Genomic DNA, 21,296 nt, shown 5'->3' on the forward strand with positions numbered 1-21,296 from the left:
AGTGACTCAATAGGATACCCCATTGTCATCACGAGTATCCACATGCAAGACATATATCAAGTGATCTCAAATCCAAATTATTCAATCTGATAATAATGGAACCACAAAGGGCCAGAGTCAATTCATCACAACAAAGATGAGAGGGAAGAAACACCATATGATTTGACTATATTAACAAAGCTCATGGTACATCAAGATTGTGCCCTATCAAGATCACAAGGAGAGAGAGAGAGAGAGAGAGAGAGAGAGAGAGATCAAACACATAGCTAATGGTACATACCCTCAGCCCCGAGGGTGAACTACTCCCTACTCGTCATGGAGTCATGGAGGCAGCGAGGATGATGAAGACGACCTCCGGTGATGACTTCCCCCCCTCCTGGAGGGTGCTGGAACGGAGCTTTGGATGAGATCACATCGGAACAAAGGATTATGGCGGCTAAAAAACTCATCTAGGTTTCTTTTTGGAGGTTTCTATATTTATAGGTGAAAGATCGAGGATGTCGCTTAGAGGGGGGGTGGGGGGTGAATAGGCTCTTTAAAATAATTACGGTTAGGCTTGAACAAATGCAGAATAAACCTAGAGGTTAATTTGTCAAGCACAAAACCTATGACAACTAGGCTCACCTAAGTGCACCAACAACTTATGCTAAGCAAGATAAACAACTATGTGATAGAAAGATATATAACATGAAACACTATGGCTATCACAAAGTAAAGTGCATAAGCAAAGGGCTCGAGTAAGAGATAACCGAGGCAAATGGAGACGGCGATGTATCCCGAAGTTCACACCCTTGCGGATGCTAATCTCCGTTTGGAGCGGTGTGAAGGCACAATGCTCCCCAAGAAGCCAGTAGGGCCACCGTAATCTCCTCACGCCCTCGCACAATGCAAGATGTCGTGATTCCACTAAGGGACCCTTGAGGGCGGTCACCGAACCCGTACAACTGGCAACCCTTGGGGGCGGTCACCGACCCCATACACTTTGGCAACCCTTGGGGGCGGTCACTGGTACCCGTCAAATTGCTAGGGGCGATCTCCAAAACCTAATTGGAGACCCCGACGCTTGCTCGGAGCTTTACACCACAATGATTGAGCTACGAACACCACCAACCGTCTAGGGCGCCCAAGCACCCAAGAGGAACAAGCTCAAGTGTACCAAGCACCCAAGAGTAATAAGCTACTCAACTTTCACTTCCACGTATCATCGTGGGGAACTCAAACCGATGCACCAAATGCAATGGCAAGGGCACACAGAGTGCCCAAGTCCTTCTCTCCCAAATCCCACCAAAGCAACTAATGCTAGGGAGGAAAATGAGAGGAAGAACAAAGAAGAGAACACGAAGAACTCTAAGATCTAGATCCAAGGGGTTCCCCTCACATAGAGGAGAAAGTGATTGGTGGAAATGTGGATCTAGATCTCCTCTCCCCCCCCCAAACTAGCAAGAATCCATGAAGGGATTGAGATATAGCAAGCTCGAAGAAGGTCAACAATGGGGGAAGAACATGAGCTAAAGAGATAAGGTTTATTGGGTACGAAGACCCCTTTTATAGGCACCCCCAAATCCAACCGTTATGCACTCAGGTCATGCACAAGCGATACTACCACTCGGAGGAGCGGTACTACCGCTTAGCACGGTCAAAACTACTAGGTGAGCTTGTGGCCCCCCTGGACACCTTCTGGCTCCCTCCCAAAGCTTCCTGGGTATCTTATTTTCCATTAAAAAATCACCACAAATTTCCTGGCATTTGGACTTCGTTTGGTATGGATTTTCTGGAAAACCAAAAACATGCAAAAAATAACAACTGGCACTCTGCACTAGGTTGATAGGTTAATTAGCTCGTGAAAATCATATAAAAGTGCACCAAAACCATATATTTTTTGTAATATGGCACGAATACTTTATAAATTATAGATATATTGGAGACGTATTAATATCCCAAACTTAATTCCGGCTCATCCTCGAATAGGTAAACGATAAAAGAAGTAACTTATGAAGTATGAATGCTAGCATAGTGCATACGTTCGATCGATTTTACATTCAATCACTTTTCCTAGCATCATAAACATAAACTCTTTCTCATAAAACTCATCATGATAAAGTAGCAATCAATTCACATGTTATGGTTCAAACAATGCATTCTCTTGAAACTTGACAACCTATGTTCTTAGTCACCAAACACTTACAATTCAACTTATTTTCAGAAAGGTCTAAGTAAGAGCTTCACATACTCAATCATCATATAGTATTATATGATTTCTAGTACTCAAAGCATATTTTTAAAACAAATAGCATCGATCGGACACAGAAAAAGATAGAGACTTAATGATGACGTAGGAAGTTTTGTTCATGCAATAATTTGGATTTTGGGCATTGTACGGTGTCCTAGTGATCCTTGCTGCCTGATGTCTACTACGCAACTTTATTCTTATAGACACATGTTGGGCCTCCAAGCACAGAGTTTTGTAGGACTGTAGCAATTTTCACTCAAGTGGATGACCTAAGGTTTATCAATCCGTGGGAGGTGTAGGATGAAGATAGTCTCTCTCAAGCAACCCTGCAATCAAATACAAGAAATCTCTTGTGTCCCCAACACACCCAATACAATGGCAAATTGTATAGGTGCACTAGTTCGGCGAAGAGGTGGTGATAAAAGTGTAGTATGGATAGTAGATATGAGTTTTTGTAGTGAGAACAATAAAAAACAGCAAGGTAGTAAATAGTAAAACGGAGCACAAATGGTATTGCAATGATGGAAAATGAGGCCTAGGGTGCATACTTTCACTAGTGCAATCTCTCAACAATGCTAATATAATTGGATCATATAACCATCCCTGAAAGTGCGATGAAGAATCACTCCAAAGTTCCTATCTAGAGGAGAACATAAGAATAAATTGTTTGTAGGGTACAAAACCACCTCAAAGCTATTCTTTCTGTTCGATCTATTCAAGAGTTCGTACTAAAATAACACGAAGCTATTCTTTCCGTTCAATCTATCCTCGAATTCGTACTAAAATAACACCAAAGCAAATTCATATTCATAATACTAAATCCAACACAAAGAACTTCAAAGAGTGCCCCAAGATTTCTACCGGAAAAACAAAGACAAGAACGTGCATCAACCCCTATGCATAGATTACCCCAATGTCACCTCGGGAATCCGCGAGTTGAGTGCCAAAACATATATCAAGTGAATCAATACGATACCCCCATTGTCACCACGAGTATTCAATTGCAAGACATATATCAAGTGTTCTCAAATCCATAAAAGTATTCAATCCGATAACAACAAAATCTCAAAGGGAAAAACTCAATTCATCACAACAAGATAAAGAGGGGAAAACACCATATGATCCGACTATATTAACAAAGCCCGCGATACATCAAGATCGTGACATCCCAAGAACACGAGAGAGAGATATATTAAACACATAGCTACTGGTACAAACCCTCAGCCCCAAGGGTGGACACTCCCTCCTCATCGTGGTGGCCACTGGGATGATGAAGATGGCCACCGGTGATGATCGCCCCCTCCGGCAGGGTGCCGGAATGGGGTCTAGATTGGATCTCGCGGATACAGAGGCCTTGCAGCGGCGGAACTTCTGATCTAGGGCTACCACGAAGGGTTTTGGAATATTTGGGAATTTATAGGGCAAAGAGGCGGTTCAGGTGGCACCCGAGGTGGGCAGCACCCATAAGGGCGCGCCTGGGCCTCCTGGTGGGTGCTGTTCCCCTCGAGCAGCCCCCCAGGTGCTTCCTTGGCCCACTGGCTTTCTTCTGGCCCCAAAAAATCCTCTAGGAGTTTCGTTGCGTTTGGACTCCGTTTGATATTGATTTCCTGCAATGTAAAGAACAAGCAAAAAATAGCAACTTGCACTGGGCACTTGGTCAATAGGTTAGTCCCAAAAAATGATATAAAGTTGCATTAAAATGATTGTAAAACATCCAAGAATGATAATATAATGGCATGAATACTTCATAAATTATAGATACGTTGGAGACGTATCAGCATCCCCAAGCTTAATTCCTAGTCGTCCTCGAGTAGGTAAATGATAAAAGAAATAATTTATAAAGTGTGAATGCTAGCAAAGTGCATAAGTTTGATCAATGATAATTTCAATCACTTTTCCTAGCATCATAACAACAATTCTTTCTTGTAAAACTTCTCATGTTATAGTAGCAACCAATTCACATGTTACGGTTCAAACAATGAATTCTCTTGAAACTCAACAACCTATGTTCTCAGTCACCAAGCAATTGCAATTCAACTTATTCAACAGAGTCTAAGTAAGAGCTCCACATACTCAACCATCATATAGTCTTCTATGATTGCTAACACTCACTGCATACACATGAGCAAAACGTTTCAACCGGACACATAGAAAGATAGGGGCTTATAATTTCGCCTCCCAACGTATTCACCTTTGGGTGATGTCAACAATAATAACTCATGCTACCCATATTAAACTGGATATATGTGCCTATATCATTCCTCACCACATGATGCTTGCCAAAGGAGAAAAATAAAAAGGAATAGAGAGAAAAACTTTGACTTTTGCATGAAAGTAAATACATAAAAGTAAAAGATAGACCCTTCGCAGAGGGAAGCAGAGGTTTCCATGCGCTTATTTGTTTGTATGCTCAACCCCTTAGTGCAAAATAACGTCACATTATATTGCCCCTTATGATAGCAACCTTTATTATGCAGTCTGTCGCTTTTATTCTTTGCCATCACAAGTTCGTACAACGCTCAATTTTCTCTTACACTGAATGATCTAACACTTTTAGAAGCAATTTTTATTGCCTTATTGCACCGATGACAACTTACTTGACGGATCTTGCTCAATCCTTAGGTGGGTACGGTGGACTCTTGAAAATAAGATTTGGGTTTAAGGGTTTTTTGGATGCACAAGTAGTATCTCTACTTGGTGCGGAATTTTTGGCTAGCAAAGATGGGGGGCAAGCACCACATGTTGAAGGATCTATGGCAATAGAACTTCTATATGAATATGAACAAACATAAATCATTACGTTGTCTTCCTTGTCCAACTTCAACAATTATGGCATATAATATTTTTGATGGGGGCTCACAATCACAAAAGATTTCCAGGATAGTGTATTTGCATGTGAAAGTTCTCTTCCTTCTACCAATCATTCATGAATTGCTTGTATGACCAATATTGTGATTGTCAAGCTTCAAAAGATTTCACTTTCTAAACCCAATGTGAAGCTACCACTAGGCATGATATTAACATATAATTTCAACTTGATGATATTCAATTCATTCAACAAGTTACTCATAGGATATAAGTGAAGCACGAGAGCAAATGACAAGCTACTCCAAAAAGATATAAGTGAAGATCAAGGGAGTAGTTATGTAAATGGGTAGCTATATGAGGACTCTCTTTTATTTAAAACTTTCAGATCTAAGTATTTTATTAAAACAACAAGAAAAACAAAACAAAATGACATTCCAAGCATAGCACAACTAATGTGAAGAAGAAAAAACTTAGTCTCAATCGATACTAACCGATAATTGTTGAAGAAGAAAGGTGGGATGCCTACCGGGGCATTCCCAAGCTTAGATGCTTGAGAATTATTGAAATATAAATGTGGGATGCCTTGGGCATACCCAAGCTTGAGATTTTGTGTCTCCTTAATTCCTATCATATCACGGTTTCCCTAAATCTTAAAAACTTCATCCACACAAAACTCAACAAGAACTCGTGAGATAAGTTAGTATAAATCAATGCAAAACCTTATCATTCTCTACTGTAGCAAATTACTAAAATTATTATTCAACATTGTATACTAAATTCCTCTGCATATTTAATACTCCTATCCTCAAATAGAATCATTAAACAAGCAAACATATGCAAAAAATGCAAACAAGCAATCTGCCAAAACAGTACAGTCTGTAAAGAATGCAAGATTCATCATACTTCCCTAACTCCAAAAATTAGGAGAAAAATACCACACTATAGAAACTTTATTAGAGCTTATTTTACAGAAAGTTTCCAAAATTTATCATATTCTGTCTTTTCTAGGGAATTTTTGCAACATCGATAAACTTTCTGTTCTGAAACAGCAACACATATACTTGCAAAATAAGCATGGCAAAGGCTTTTTTTGCGGGGATGGCAAAGGCTATCATTGCCACTTTTATTGAAATAAAAGATGAAAACATTATTATAAATAACAGAAAGAAAATACTAACAAAATAAATTGACGCTCCAAGCTAAACACATATCATGTGACGAATGAAAACATAGCTCCAAGTGAGGTTACCGATAATGTTGGAGACGAAAGAGGGGATGCCTTCCGGGGCATCCCCAAGATTAGTTGTTGGGATCTTCCTTGGATATTACCTTGGGATGCCTTGGGAATCCCCAATCTTAGGGTCTTGTCACTCCTTATTCTCCTCATATCGACATCTCACCCAAAACTTGAAAGCTTCAATCACACAAAACTTAATGGAACTTTGTGAGATAGGTTAGTATGATAAAGAGCAAACCATTTCACTTTTGGTACTGTCAAACACAAGATTTATAATTGTTTCCACACAATTCCTACTGTAGCATATCATTTCCACAATTTATATTGAGCAATATAAGCCATATAAACAAGGAAACAAGCAAACTATGCATTGAAAACAGAATCTGTCAAAAACAGAACAGTCTGTAGTAATATATACTGAAACCATACTTATTCTATTCCAAAAATTATTAAAAAACTATGACCACGTGAGAAATTTGTATATTAATCTTCTGCAAAAAGAATCAACTCAAAAGCACTCTTCTGTTAAAAATGAGAGTTATTTTTGTGAGCGCAAAAGTTTATGTTTTTCAGCAAGATCAAATCAACTATCACCCAACATGATCCCAAAGGCTTTAATTGGCATTTATTGAAATAAAAGCAATAAAACACGACTATTACAGTATCATAATCATGTGAACGCACAAAAACAGTATATAAAAGTGTTGGAGCTCCCAACAAGCGCTTTTCTTTAATGCCTTTTAGCTAGGCATGATGAGTTCAATGATGCTTGCATAAAAGATAAAGATTGAAACATAACAAGAGCATCATGAATCATAAGTTCCTCTCTCATAACATTTTCAGTAGCATCATGAATAGATTCATCCATATAACCATCACATAAAGCATTCTTTTCATGATCCAAAAGCATAGATAATTTATTACTCTTTATGACATACATGTCATCATAATAATCATCATAGGTAGCAACTTTGTTCTCATCATAGTCAACTGAAACCTCTTCCAAAATAGTGGATGCATCACTAAATAAAGTCATGGCCTCTCCAAATACACTTTCATCAATATTGTAATAAGATTTAACACCCTCCAAAATAGTGGGATCACTACTACCTAGAGTTGAGACTCTTCTAAACCCACTTTCATCATTGTAATCAGCATAAATAGGAGGCATGCTATCATCATAACAAAATTTCTTATCAAAAGTAGAAGGATAAAAGGATCGTATTCATTATGCAAAGCATCCCCAAGCTTGGGACAAGCATTATTTTTAGCAAATAAATCTTCAAACATTTCATACTCATCAAACATAGCATCCCCAAGCTTGTGGTTTTGCATATCATCATAATCATTCTTATCAATAGCATGAATGGCACCAATGGCATATCAAACATTATTATCATATTCTTCCAAGCAAGTGCCAAAAAGATCTTTGAGGTCATAAGAGACATCATTGTCTTCCCAATCATAATCATCACAACAAGTAGTAGGCATCACAAAATCATACTCAATATCATCATCCTCCATCAACATATTTGATTCACTTTCATGAGGCACAATGGTGATAGGAGCAATATTACTTGGGAGAGTTACCTTTTTACCTCTACTTCTTCTTATTTCCTTTTTCTTCTTCACCACCTCATGTGTGGGTTTAATCAATATTTTCAAGCTTCTTATTGAAGAGATTGATTCGATAGGAAGCTCCTCCTCGTTACCCGATTCATCATAATAAACACTAGGAGGGTATTGGGAAATAGTTTCCCTTCCATCAGTACTCTCTTCATACACTATTTGTTTTCTTGTCTTTAGATAGTTGGTAATATAAGGATTCTCAATGAAATTTACCGCACAAAACATATAAATATCCTCTAGATCAAAATCAAGAATTCTATTGAGATTAAATTTTGGAATACCCTTAGTTATACGTTTCATTTCTTCATACCCCAAAACAAGACTAAGCTCTTTATGATGCTCAAGGGAAATCAAGTTATCACAATTTTTGGACACGATTTGATAATGACACAAATAGCATTGGCGATTAAAATGACCACGTTCATTGCAAAGTTCACAAGGATGGCAAAAAATATTAAATCTTTCAGCGCAATCATCTAGCCTCTCTTGTAACTTTTTCGTTTCTAAATATTTATGCTTCTTACAAAATCTATCTTCCCTTTTTGGTGTGTGTGCACTCCCAATATACTCCGCAAAAATTGACATCCTTGTAGGAGACATCACTATCATGGCTAGTGCAATCATCATTAACCTCATGGATATTCAAAGAATTCATACTAAAAACATTGCAATCATGCTCATCATTCATGCCAATCATTTTATTAAATTCTTCTTCTATCAATTGAGCACAATTTTCCGATCCATCATTTTCAAGAAAGATATTATAAAGAATAATATGATGCAACCTTAATTCCATTTTTATGTAGTTTTCTTTTATAAACCAAACTAGTGATAAAACAAGAAACTAAAAGATTCAATTGCAAGATATAAAGATATACCTTCAAGCACTCACCTCCACGGCAACGACACCAGAAAAGAGCTTGATGCCTACTACGTAACTTTATTCTTGTAGACACGTGTTGGGCCTCCAAGCGTAGAGTTTTGTAGGACAGTAGCAATTTTCCCTCAAGTGGATGACCTAAGGTTTATCAATCCATGGGAGGTGTAGGATGAACATAGTCTCTCTCAAGCAACCCTGCAATCAAATACAAGAAATCTCTTGTGTCCCCAACACACCCAATACAATGGCAAATTGTGTAGGTGCACTAGTTCGGTGAAGAGATGGTGATAAAAGTGTAGTATGGATAATAGATATGAGTTTTTGTACTGCGAACAATAAAAACAGCAAGGTAGTAAATAGTAAAATGGAGCACAAACGGTATTGCAATGATGGAAAATGAGGCCTAGGGTGCATACTTTCACTAGTGCAATCTCTAGACAATGCTAATATAATTGGATCATATAACCATCCATCAAAGTGCGATGAAGAATCACTCCAAAGTTCCTACCTAGAGGAGAACACAAGAATAAATTGTTTGTAGGGTACAAAACCACCTCAAAGCAATTCTTTCCGTTCGATCTATTCAAGAGTTCGTACTAAAATAACTCAAAGCTATTCTTTCCGTTCATTCTATCCAAGAGTTCGTACTAAAGTAACACCAAAGCAAATTAATATTCATAATACTCAATCCAACACAAAGAACTTCAAAGAGTGCCCCCAGATTTCAACCTTAGAAACAAAGACAAGAATGTGCATCAACCCCTATGCATAGATTACCCCAATGTCACCTCGGGAATCCGCGAGTTGAGTGCCAAAACATATATCAAGTGAATCAATACGATACCCTGTTGTCACCACGATTATTCAATTGCAAGACATATATCAAGTGTTCTCAAATCCATAAAAGTGTTCAATCCGATAACAATGAAATCTCAAAGGGAAAAACTCAATTCATCACAACAAGATAGAGAGGGGAAAACACCATATGATCCGACTATATTAACAAAGCCCGCGATACATCAAGATCGTGACATCTCAAGAACATGAGAGAGAGATAGAAATATTAAACACATAGCTACTAGTACAAACCCTCAGCCCCGAGGGTGGACTACTCCATCCTCATCGTGGTGGCCGCCAGGATGATGAAGATGGCCACCGATGATGATCCCCCCCTCCGGCAGGGTGCCGGAACGGGGTCTAGATTGGATCTCGTGGATAAAGAGGCCTTGCAGCGGCGGAACTTCTGATCTAGGGCTACCCCGCAGGGTTTTGGAGTATTTGGGAATTTATAGGGTGAAGAGGCGGTTCAGGGGGCACCCGAGGTGGGCAGCACCCACCAGGGCGCGCCTGGGCTTCTTGGCGCGCCCTGGTGGGTGCTTCTCCCCTCTAGCAGCCCCCAGGTGCTTCCCTGGCCCACTAGCTTTCTTCTGGCCCAAAAAAAATCCTCCAGGAGTTTCATTGCATTTGGACTCCGTTTGATATTGATTTCCTGCGATGTAAAAAACAAGCAAAAAACAGCAACTGGCACTGGGCACTGGGTCAATAGGTTAGTCCCAAAAAATGATATAAAGTTGCTATAAAATGATTGTAAACCATTCAACAATGATAATATAATGGCATGAGTACTTCATAAATTATAGATACGTTGGAGACATATCACTGCCAAGTCTTGATTTATCAAGAATTCTGAAAATGCTGCTGATCTCCAGAACTATGTATTGTGCGTTGAGATGCTCATAGCAGCCATTGGGCACCTATTTGCCTTTCCCTGCAAAGAGTATGCAGGTGCAAATGCTCGGCTTCCGGTGGTTTCAGGGAAAGCCTTCTTCATGCTTTAAAATTCAATGATTTCTACCACGACACCGTTCACCAGGTAACCAGGATCTTACACGCCTATTCCCTATATCTGGCGCTCACTGTCTAACTTCTCGATCAAATCGGCTCCATTTTTGTTTGCTGAATGAAACTACATTCTTGTTTACTTTGCCTTGCCTGTATCTTGGTCTAATCGGCTCCATTCTCATGCAGTTTGCTCCTACCTACAACGAATATGTGCTGTACAACCACAATGAGGGAGAGAGTGCACCAACAAAGTTTCCTTCAGGGAGTGCCGTGCCAAGTGTCCGGGATGTGGAGTTGGCTGGCATCACGGTGATGCCGCCCTCAAATAGTCCAGTGACCTCAAGCGTGTCATCCAACCATGTAGACCAGGACGAGTCGATGACCACTCCGATCAGGAACAAAGTGGACCCGCCTGGAGGAATGTACGACCTTACGGACCTGCTCGACGTGGACTTGTCTAGCTACCCCGCCAAGGTTCCTGCAATCTCTGATGTAAGAAAACAATGACCAGGTGCAACAGCCAATGTGTCTCGGTAGCGACTGGGGGAAATTGTGGCCTTCCATTTTGTCATAGATAACACTGTAAAAATGTGTGTGTACTACTTCCGGTTCCAGTCTTTCCCCATTGAAGAAGGGGGGTTTATTCATGCCTGCACCACAGCTTTTCCACGGCCTCTCTCGCCCTACTCTTCGACTAATCCGTGTACAATGTTGTGAGCTCAAGGCGAACTGCTGTGACATGAGACAATGAATACCATACTAATAGTTTGCTGATAGCAGTTTTGGTGCGTTGACTGTCCTTTTTGATTGGTGCTAGGTATCTTTCTTGTGCTTCATAGATATGACAAAGATATGGTTTGCTGAACCTAGTTACCTAGACATGTATGAGCCGTCAGTAGCAGTGCAAGGAAGGAACTTTGAGCTGGGAACATTTTGGTTTGCTATACAAATACTTTGAGAAACAGGGTGATTGAATACAGCTTTCCGCCTATAGCTCCAAAACACTATATACATATATAAATACAAAATGATTTATGGTCACACGTTCAAAGGATGGCTAAATCATCCGGATTATTGGCGTTACAGCAGTGCTATCATTTGCACCAACTGCTTCCACGTTATGGTTAGTTTGAGCAGAGCTCTGCTCCTTTGGTTGCACCACTTTATCATCCATATAATCATCTTCAATCTGGGAATCAGTCAAGGAACCTAACAACAAGCTCTCAAAAGTTATCACCATTATTCTCAAGCTACTTCCCAATGAGGCTTGAGTAGTCCACCTTATAAAAGGTTCATCAGAAGTACAAAACACTCCAAACATAAATACATAATCAAAATTACACGGAGGTCCGAATTGTAGTACAGTAGCACTGTGGCTCGCTCTATTCAAGAATGGTGTGCATTAGGTTGATTAGACCTCAATTTGGAAAGTGCCCCAATGACAGAAAAGAGAGAGCTTTGACACATTTATATAGCACTAAAGATAAAAAGGCTTTGACAGATTTTATTTCATATGTCACATTTTCTTCTTGTATGATGGCAAGCCCTACCAGAGTGATACGAGGGTAAGAGCACTCATTGGAGAAGAGTACACCCCCGATGATGATTCAACCCAAGACAAGGTTTTTGGTGTTGCTGTTCTCGCAAGACTTGCCACCGACAAGCCCGCTACTCTCTTCAACTATGATCAAGGCTTGGGTTGAGAAAGGTTTAGTTTTCTTGCATTCAAAGCAAGGAAAAACTTGATGAGCTTTTGGGCAACCAAAATGAGACTTTCCAAAAGGAAGGGTCTGTCTAGGTGTCGGTTCTGTGCAACAGTGCCGTCGGGAGATGACTGTTTGTTTTGTAGGGATGGACACCATCTTACCGAGTGGTTTGGGCGAAGACACAACGAGTTTACACCTGTTCGAACCCCCTGGGGAGGAGGTAAGGTTTACTCCTTCCCTTGGTATTGTATAGTGGTCACCGGAGATCTAGAGGATCACCGAGATCTATTTTGGAGATCACAACCCACTCTACTTGGCGACGGTGAGTGGGGCTTTGGAAAGTGGATCTTTCCTAGGGTTCCTGTGTCCGCCTTATATATGACAAGCCCTTGGGTTACATCTGCTTACTATCCTCCTTGGCTGCTCTTGGGGGAGCATTGTCCCGAGAAGCGAGTCGATGGGCAGAATCGACTCTCGAGCCCTTTATGTCCCTCTTCCGGTCCTTCCTCTCTCGGGCCCAAGTTTCCGTCCATTCGTCATTCTCGTGTCACTAGGCAAAGTCAACGAAAAGCCAAATAATATAATTGTGCTAAGTGGGCAAAAAGCAAATGTTGATAAGGAGATGGTCGTGGGCAATATAGCTACTAGAGTTAGATGACCCATGGCATGTTTGGCCTCACCATGGACCCATCCTTTGTGCTTCATAAGTGCAATGATGGAAATGTATTTGCTCAATATGTTACTGGTCTTATTCTGTGACTTGGACCATTTGAGTTCCTAAGGTTCATGTTACTAACATGAGAGGACCCATTGAAAATAGACACCTAAAAACAAGACGTGGTTTTTATTGTAGGGCTATGGCTTTAGTTAAAATCAATGAGTCGTCGATAGTGATGTCGGAATCATATGCCCGGAGAGAAGGACGTATTCGTTCAATTCATTGAAGATATTAATTCTCACTCATGTAAAGTAGTTTGGGAAAGCGTAGAACCCTTTGTCTCGGGCCGCGGTATATATTGAGGCAATAGCCTTGGTTGACAAGTTACAGAGAAGAGATCGATCAGGGGGAGATCGACAGAAAAGAAAGATCGACCAGAGAGGGTCGTTACAAGGGATAGAGAGAAGAAGAGATAGATACAATTTAAACACCTCTCCTATCCCTATACAATAATTCTAACACTCCCCCTCAATCTAAACCTCAAGCCTTGCTAAGGTTGAGATTGTATTTGAACTCTTCCAATCTTCTCTCTGTCAAGGGTTTAGTAAACCCATCGGCAAGTTGATCCCCTGTAGGAATAAACTGTATCTCAAGTAGCTTTCGAGCTACCCTCTCTCTGACAAAATGAAAGTCCACTTCAATATGTTTTGTTCGTGCATGGAAGACAGGACTTGCTGAAAGGTAAGTTGCACCAATATTGTCACACCATAACCTTGCAGCCTTCGGAGCTTTGATTCCAAGCTCATAGAGTAATGTTTGTATCCACATTACTTCAGCTGTGGCATTTGCTAATGACTTATATTCAGCCTCTGTACTCGATCTTGAGACAGTAGCTTGCTTCCTTGCACTCCAAGACACAAGATTAGACCCCAGAAACACAGCAAAACCACCAGTAAATCTTCTGTCATCAACACACCCTGCCCAGTCTGCATCAGAATATGCAATAACGAGCAAAGAAGGGGACTTGACAATCTGAAGTCCAAGTCCTTGAGAATACTGAAGATACCTTAAGATTCTTTTAACTGATGTCCAATGAGTAGTTCTAGGAGCATGCAAATATTGACATACCTTGTTCACTGAATAGGAGATATCTGGACGTGTAAGTGTTAGATATTGCAAAGCACCAACAACACTTCTATAATTTGTTGCATCTTCTGGACCAAGAGCTTCTCCACTATCAACTGTAAGTTTTTCTGCGGTGGAAATTGGTGTGCTGACAGGTTTGCAATTCTCCAATCCCACCCTTTTTAGAACATCAGCTGTATATTTCTCTTGTGAGAGAAGTATGCCATCTCTGACTTGCTTTACTTCTATGCCAAGAAAATAATGAAGATCACCTAGATCCTTGAGAGCAAATTCAAGTTTTAAATCCTTAAGGAAACAAGTGGTGGCCTCCTGACTTGAACTAGCAACAATTATATCATCAACATAAACCAGTACAAAAACAGTGATATTGCCTTTGCTATAAAAGAACAAGGATGTATCTGCTTTGGATGGTGTGAACCCAAGATGTTGTAACTGCATGCTCAACCTAGAATACCATGCTCTTGGAGCCTGCTTAAGTCCATATAATGCTTTATCCAACTTACATATATGATGTGGTGTGCTATGACTTTCATAACCTGGTGGTTGCCGCATGAACACTTCTTCCTCAAAAACACCATGAAGGAACGCGTTCTGAACATCTAGCTGTCGTAAGCTCCATCCTCTGGAGATAGCAATGGACAGAACAAGGTGAATGGTAGTTGCTTTAACTACAGGACTAAAGGTATCATCATAATCAATTCCAAACCTTTGCTTAAAACCTTTTGCAACCAACCTTGCCTTGTACCTGTCTATACTTCCATCAGATTTCCTTTTTATCTTGTATACCCACTTACAATCGATTATGTTAGCACCACGTTGTGGTGGTACTAAATGCCAAGTCTGATTTTTCATGAGTGCATTGTACTCATTATCCATGGCTTCCTTCCAATCCTTGCTAGCAAGTGCATCACACAAGTCAATGGGTTCACCAGTAGTGGCAAGAAAAGCACGCTTAGTCGGATTATACTTTATTGTACCATCACTATATTGTTTTTCCTTGACAATACCTGACCGAGACCTGGTGTGTCGACGAGGAGGTGAAGAAGCCACAAGATCAGTAGCGGTGGACTGCAGCACAGGAGATCCAGTAGCCTCGGTGACGTCCACAGAAGATCCAGCATGGTGGATCGGCTCCTGATCCGAGGAGGATTCGCGCCCCTGCTCCTCGGTCTGGCAGCGCACGGGATCCGACGGGGCTGCCTCGGAATCGCTCCCCCCCCCCCGCGCCACGGTCGACAGGCAGAACAGACTGTGTGGGCGAGGATGGCGAGATGCGCCGGGATCCGCGCCTGGACCCATGCGCGTGCCTGGTGGATCCGCGCCTGGACCCATGCGCACGCCTGGTCCGTTGTGGCCCGCCTGATCGATTTGGCGTGACTCGCCTGGACCCACGCGAGGGCCCGCACCTGGACCCGCGTGACCCACCTGGTCGGCTTGGCGTGCCGTGCCCGGAGCCGCGCCTGGGTCGCTGTCCCTATCGCCTGCCAGAGACAAATCAGCACTGGATCGCGTGCCGCCTTGCTCTGCATGCTGCCGCAGATCCGCCTCGGATCTCGCGCTGACAGCCGGATCCTCTTCGAAGACTGCGCCTTTGTCCTGTGTGCACATAAAATGACGAGTATAATTTGTACAAGACCCATTTGAGGGGCTTTTTTCTGTGGATTTTTGCACATGATCAGGCTCATTTAATTCACCCACGTGATCAGGATGTATAGAGTAGTCTGGTAGGAGTGCAATTTCTGCATGAAGCAAGGCGCCAGCATTGGGATGAAGAAGAGAAAAAGGAAATAATGTTTCATCGAAGATTACATCACGGGAGATATAGATTCTTCCAGTAGATGGTTCAAGACATTTATACCCTTTATGAAGGTTACTATACCCCAGAAATACACATTGTGTGGAGCGAAACTCTAGTTTGTGACGATTGTATGGACGAAGGTTGGGGTAGCAAGCACACCCAAATTTTTTTAGAGAGTTGTAGTCTGGCTTTTGATGATACAATCGTTCTAGGGGAGTTGAATTGCCAATGACCTTACTGGGAAGACGGTTGATAAGGTATGTAGCTGTGATGAAAGCCTCATCCCAATACTTGAGGGGCATAGATGCGTGAGCTAAGAGGGAGAGGCCAACTTCGACAATATGACGGTGTTTGCGTTCAGCAGAACCATTTTGCTGATGAGCATGAGGGCAGGATACATAATGGGTGATCCCAATGCTACGGAAGAAGGAGTTGAGTTTTTCATACTCCCCTCCCCAGTCACTTTGGACTGAAATAATTTTCTTATCAAAGTGGCGCTCGACTAGCTTCTGAAACTCTTGGAAGATTGAAAACACTTCAGATTTATACTTAAGCAAATAAATCCATGTGAACTTGCTGTACTCATCAATGAAGCTAACATAATATTTTTTTTCGACCAAAAGAATCTCGAGCATGACCCCATACATCACTGAAGATCAATTGTAATGGGGCATGAGACACACTAGTAGACTTAGGATAGGGAAGCTGATGGCTCTTGGCACATTGACATGCTTCACAAACTGACTCTTTATTTGAACTATGTGACAAAGGAAGGTTGTCTTTATTGACTACTTGCCTAACTATGAGTGATGAGGGATGTCCTAATCTTTGATGCCACCGCTCGAAGGAGGGCTTGACGATGTAGTAGACGCGACGATGCTTGTCGTTAAGAGCTCCGGAGGAGATGGGGTAGAGGCCGCCAACGCATCTACCGTGATAGAGAGGTGCCCTCGTTGCCCGATCCTTAATGAAAAAATAGCGAGGGTGAGTTTCAAAGAAAACATCATTGTCGGTGGCTAAGCGAGACATTGAGGCAAGATTTTTGTCAGCTTGGGGAACATGGAGAACATCCTTAAGAACAAGATCACGTTGAAGACTGGGGAAATTAAGTGAAACTTGACCAATGTGACAAATCTCCATACCTTTTGAAGGAAATATGCCCTAGAGGCAATAATAAAGTTATTATTTATTTCCTTATAATCATGATAAATGTTTATTATTCATGCTAGAATTGTATTTACCGGAAACATAATACATGTGTGAATACATAGACAAACAGAGTGTCACTAGTATGCCTCTACTTGACTAGCTCGTTAATCAAAGATGGTTATGTTTCCTAACCATGAACAATGAGTTGTTATTTGATTAACGAGGTCACATCATTAGTAGAATGATCTGATTGACATGACCCATTCCATTAGCTTAGCACCCGATCGTTTAGTATGTTGCTATTGCTTTCTTCATGACTTATAAATTTTCCTATGACTATGAGATTATGCAACTCCCGTTTACCGGAGGAACACTTTCGGTACTACCAAACGTCACAACGTAACTGGGTGATTATAAAGGAGTACTACAGGTGTCTCCAATGGTCGATGTTGGGTTGGCGTATTTCGAGATTAGGATTTGTCACTCCGATTGTCGGAGAGGTATCTCTGGGCCCTCTCGGTAATATACATCACATAAGCCTTGCAAGCATTACAACTAATATGTTAGTTGTGAGATGATGTATTACGGAACGAGTAAAGAGACTTTCCGGTAACGAGATTGAACTAGGTATTGGATACCGACGATCAAATCTCGGGCAAGTAACATACCGATGACAAAGGGAACAACGTATGTTGTTATGCGGTCTGACCGATAAAGATCTTCGTAGAATATGTAGGAGCCAATATGGGCATCCAGGTCCCGCTATTGGTTATTGACCGGAGACGTGTCTCGGTCATGACTACATTGTTCTCGAACCCGTAGGGTCCGCACGCTTAAGGTTACGATGACAGTTATATTATGAGTTTATGCATTTTTATGTACCGAAGGTTGTTCGGAGTCCCGGATGTGATCACAGACATGACGAGGAGTCTCGAAATGGTCTATACGTAAAGATTGATATATTGGAAGCCTATATTTGGATATCGGAAGTGTTCCGGGTGAAATCGGGATTTTACCGGAATACCGAGAGGGTTACCGGAACCCCCCGGGAGCTATTTGGGCCATAGTGGGCCTTAGTGGAAAAGAGAAGGGGCTGCCCTAGATGGGCTGCACGCCACCCCCTTCCCCTAGTCCTATAAGGACTAGGAGAGGTGGCCGGCCCCCTCCTCCTCTTTTCCCCTCCGAGGAATCCTAGTTGGACTAGGATTGGAGGGGGAATCCTACTCCCAGAGGGAGTAGGACTCTCCTGCGCCTTCCCCCCTTGGCCGGCCAGCCTCCCCTCCTCTCCTCCTTTATATACGGAGGCAGGGGCACCTCTAAACACACAAGTTGACACAAGTTGATCCACGTGATCGATTCCTTAGCCGTGTGCGGTGCCCCCTGCCACCATATTCCTCGATAATACTGTAGCGGAGTTTAGGCGAAGCCCTGCTGCTGTAGTTCATCAAGATCGTCACCACGCCGTCGTGCTGACGAAACTCTTCCCCGACACTTTGCTGGATCGGAGTCCGGGGATCGTCATCGAGCTGAACGTGTGCTTGAACTCGGAGGTGCCGTAGTTTCGGTGCTTGATCGGTTGGATCGTGAAGACGTACGACTACTTCCTCTACGTCGTGTCATCGCTTCCGCAGTCGGTCTGCGTTGGGTACGTAGACAACACTCTCCTCTCGTTGCTATGCATCACATGATCCTGTGTGCGCGTAGGAATTTTTTTGAAATTACTACGAAACCCAACAGTGGCATCCGAGCCTGGTTATTGATGTTGATGTTATATGCACGAGTAGAACACAAGTGAGTTGTGGACGATACAAGTCATACTGCCTACCAGCATGTCATATTTTGGTTCGGCGGTATTGTTGGACGAGATGACCCAGACCAACCTTACGCGTACGCTTACGCGAGACCGGTTCCCTCGACGTGCTTTGCACAGAGATGGCTTGCGGGCGACTGTCTCTCCAACTTTAGTTGAACCAAGTATGGCTACGCCCGGTCCTTGCGAAGGTTAAAACGGAGTCTATTTGACAAACTATCGTTGTGGTTTTGATGCGTAGGTGAGATTGGTTCTTACTTAAGCCCGTAGCAGCCACGTAAAAAATTGCAACAACAAAGTAGAGGACGTCTAACTTGTTTTTGCAGGGCATGTTGTGATGTGATGTGGTCAAGGCATGATGCTGAATTTTATTGTATGAGATGATCATGTTTTGTAACCAAGTTATCGGCAACTGGCAGGAGCCATATGGTTGTCGCTTTATTGTATGCAATGCAATCGCGATGTAATGCTTAACTTTATTACTAAACGGTAGTGATAGTCGTGAAAGCATAAGATTGGCGAGACGACAACGATGCTACGATGGAGATCAAGGTGTCGCGCCGGTGACGATGGTGATCATGACGGTGCTTCGGAGATGGAGATCACAAGCACGAGATGATGATGGCCATATCATATCACTTATATTGATTGCATGTGATGTTTATCTTTTTATGCATCTTATCTTGCTTTGATTGACGGTAGCATTATAAGATGATCTCTCATTAAATTATCAAGAAGTGTTCTCCCTGAGTATGCACCGTTGCCAAAGTTCGTCGTGCCCAGACACCACGTGATGATCGGGTGTGATAAGCTCTACGTCCATCTACAATGGGTGCAAGCTAGTTTTGCACACGCAGAATACTCAGGTTAAACTTGACGAGCCTAGCATATGCAGATATGGCCTCGGAACACGGAGACCGAAAGGTCGAGCGTGAATCATATAGTAGATATGATCAACATAACGATGTTCACCATTGAAAACTACTCCATCTCACGTGATGATCGGTTATGGTTTAGTTGATTTGGATCACATAATCACTTAGAGGATTAGAGGGATGTCTATCTAAGTGGGAGTTCTTAAGTAATATGATTAATTGAACTTAAATTTATCATGAACTTAGTACCTGATAGTATCTTGCTTGTTTATGTTGATTGTAGATAGATGGCTCGTGCTGTTGTTCCGTTGAATTTTAATGCGTTCCTTGAGAAAGCAAAGTTGAAAGATGATGGTAGCAATTACACGGACTGGGTCCGTAACTTGAGGATTATCCTCATTGCTGCACAGAAGAATTACGTCCTGGAAGCACCGCTAGGTGACGGACCTATTGCAGGAGCAAATGCAGACGTTATGAACGTTTGGCTAGCTCAATATGATGACTACTTGATAGTTTAAGTGCACCATGCTTAACGGCTTAGAATCGGGACTTCAAAGACGTTTTGAATGTCATGGACCATATGAGATGTTCCAGGAGTTGAAGCTAATATTTCAAGCAAATACCCGAGTTGAGAGATATGAAGTCTCCAACAAGTTCTATAGCTAAAAGATGGAGGAGAATCGCTCAACTAGTGAGCATGTGCTCAGATTGTCTGAGTACTACAATCGCTTGAATCAAGTGGGAGTTAATCTTCCAGATAATATAGTGATTGACAGAATTCTCTAGTCACCATCACCAAGTTAGTAGAACTTCGTGATGAACTATGACATGCAAGGCATAACGGAAACGATTCCCAAGCTCTTCGTAATGCTGAAATTGACGAAGGTAGAAATCGAGAAAAACATCAAGTGTTGATGGTAGACAAGACCACTAGTTTCAAGAAAAGGGGCAGAAGGAAGAAGGGGAACTTCAAGAAGAACAGCAAGCAAGTTGCTGCTCAAGTGAAGAAGCCCAAGTCTGATCCTAAGCCTGAGACTAAGTGTTTCTACTGCAAAGGGACTGGTCACTGGAAGCGGATCTACCTCAAGTGATTGGCGGATAAGAAGGATGGCAAAGTGAACATAAGTATATTTGATATACATGTTATTGATGTGTACTTTACTAGTGTTTATCGCAAACCCTCAGTATTTGATACTAGTTCAGTTGCTAAGATTAGTAACTCGAAACGGGAGTTGCAGAATAAACAGAGACTAGTTAAGGGTGAAGTGACGATGTGTGTTGGAAGTGGTTCCAAGATTGATATGATCATCGTCACACACTCCCTATACTTTCGGGATTAGTGTTGAACCTAAATAAGTGTTATTTGGTGTTTGCGTTGAGCATGAATATGATTTGATCATGTTTATTGTAATACGATTATTCATTTAAGTAAGAGAATAAATTGTTGTTCTGTTTACATGAATAGAACCTTATATGGTTACACACCCAATGAAAATAGTTTGTTGGATCTCGATCGTAGTGATACACA

General features: G+C 41.8%; 1 pseudogene; it reads left to right on the forward strand.

The window, feature by feature from the left end:
* Positions 1 to 1,585: 1,585 nt before the first annotated feature.
* On the forward strand, positions 1,586 to 11,273 carry LOC123115236 (uncharacterized; annotated as a pseudogene).
* The last annotated feature ends 10,023 nt before the right edge of the window (positions 11,274 to 21,296 follow it).

The sequence above is a fragment of the Triticum aestivum genome, chromosome 5B (assembly GCF_018294505.1).
Source record: "Triticum aestivum cultivar Chinese Spring chromosome 5B, IWGSC CS RefSeq v2.1, whole genome shotgun sequence".
Classification (NCBI taxonomy): domain Eukaryota; kingdom Viridiplantae; phylum Streptophyta; class Magnoliopsida; order Poales; family Poaceae; genus Triticum; species Triticum aestivum.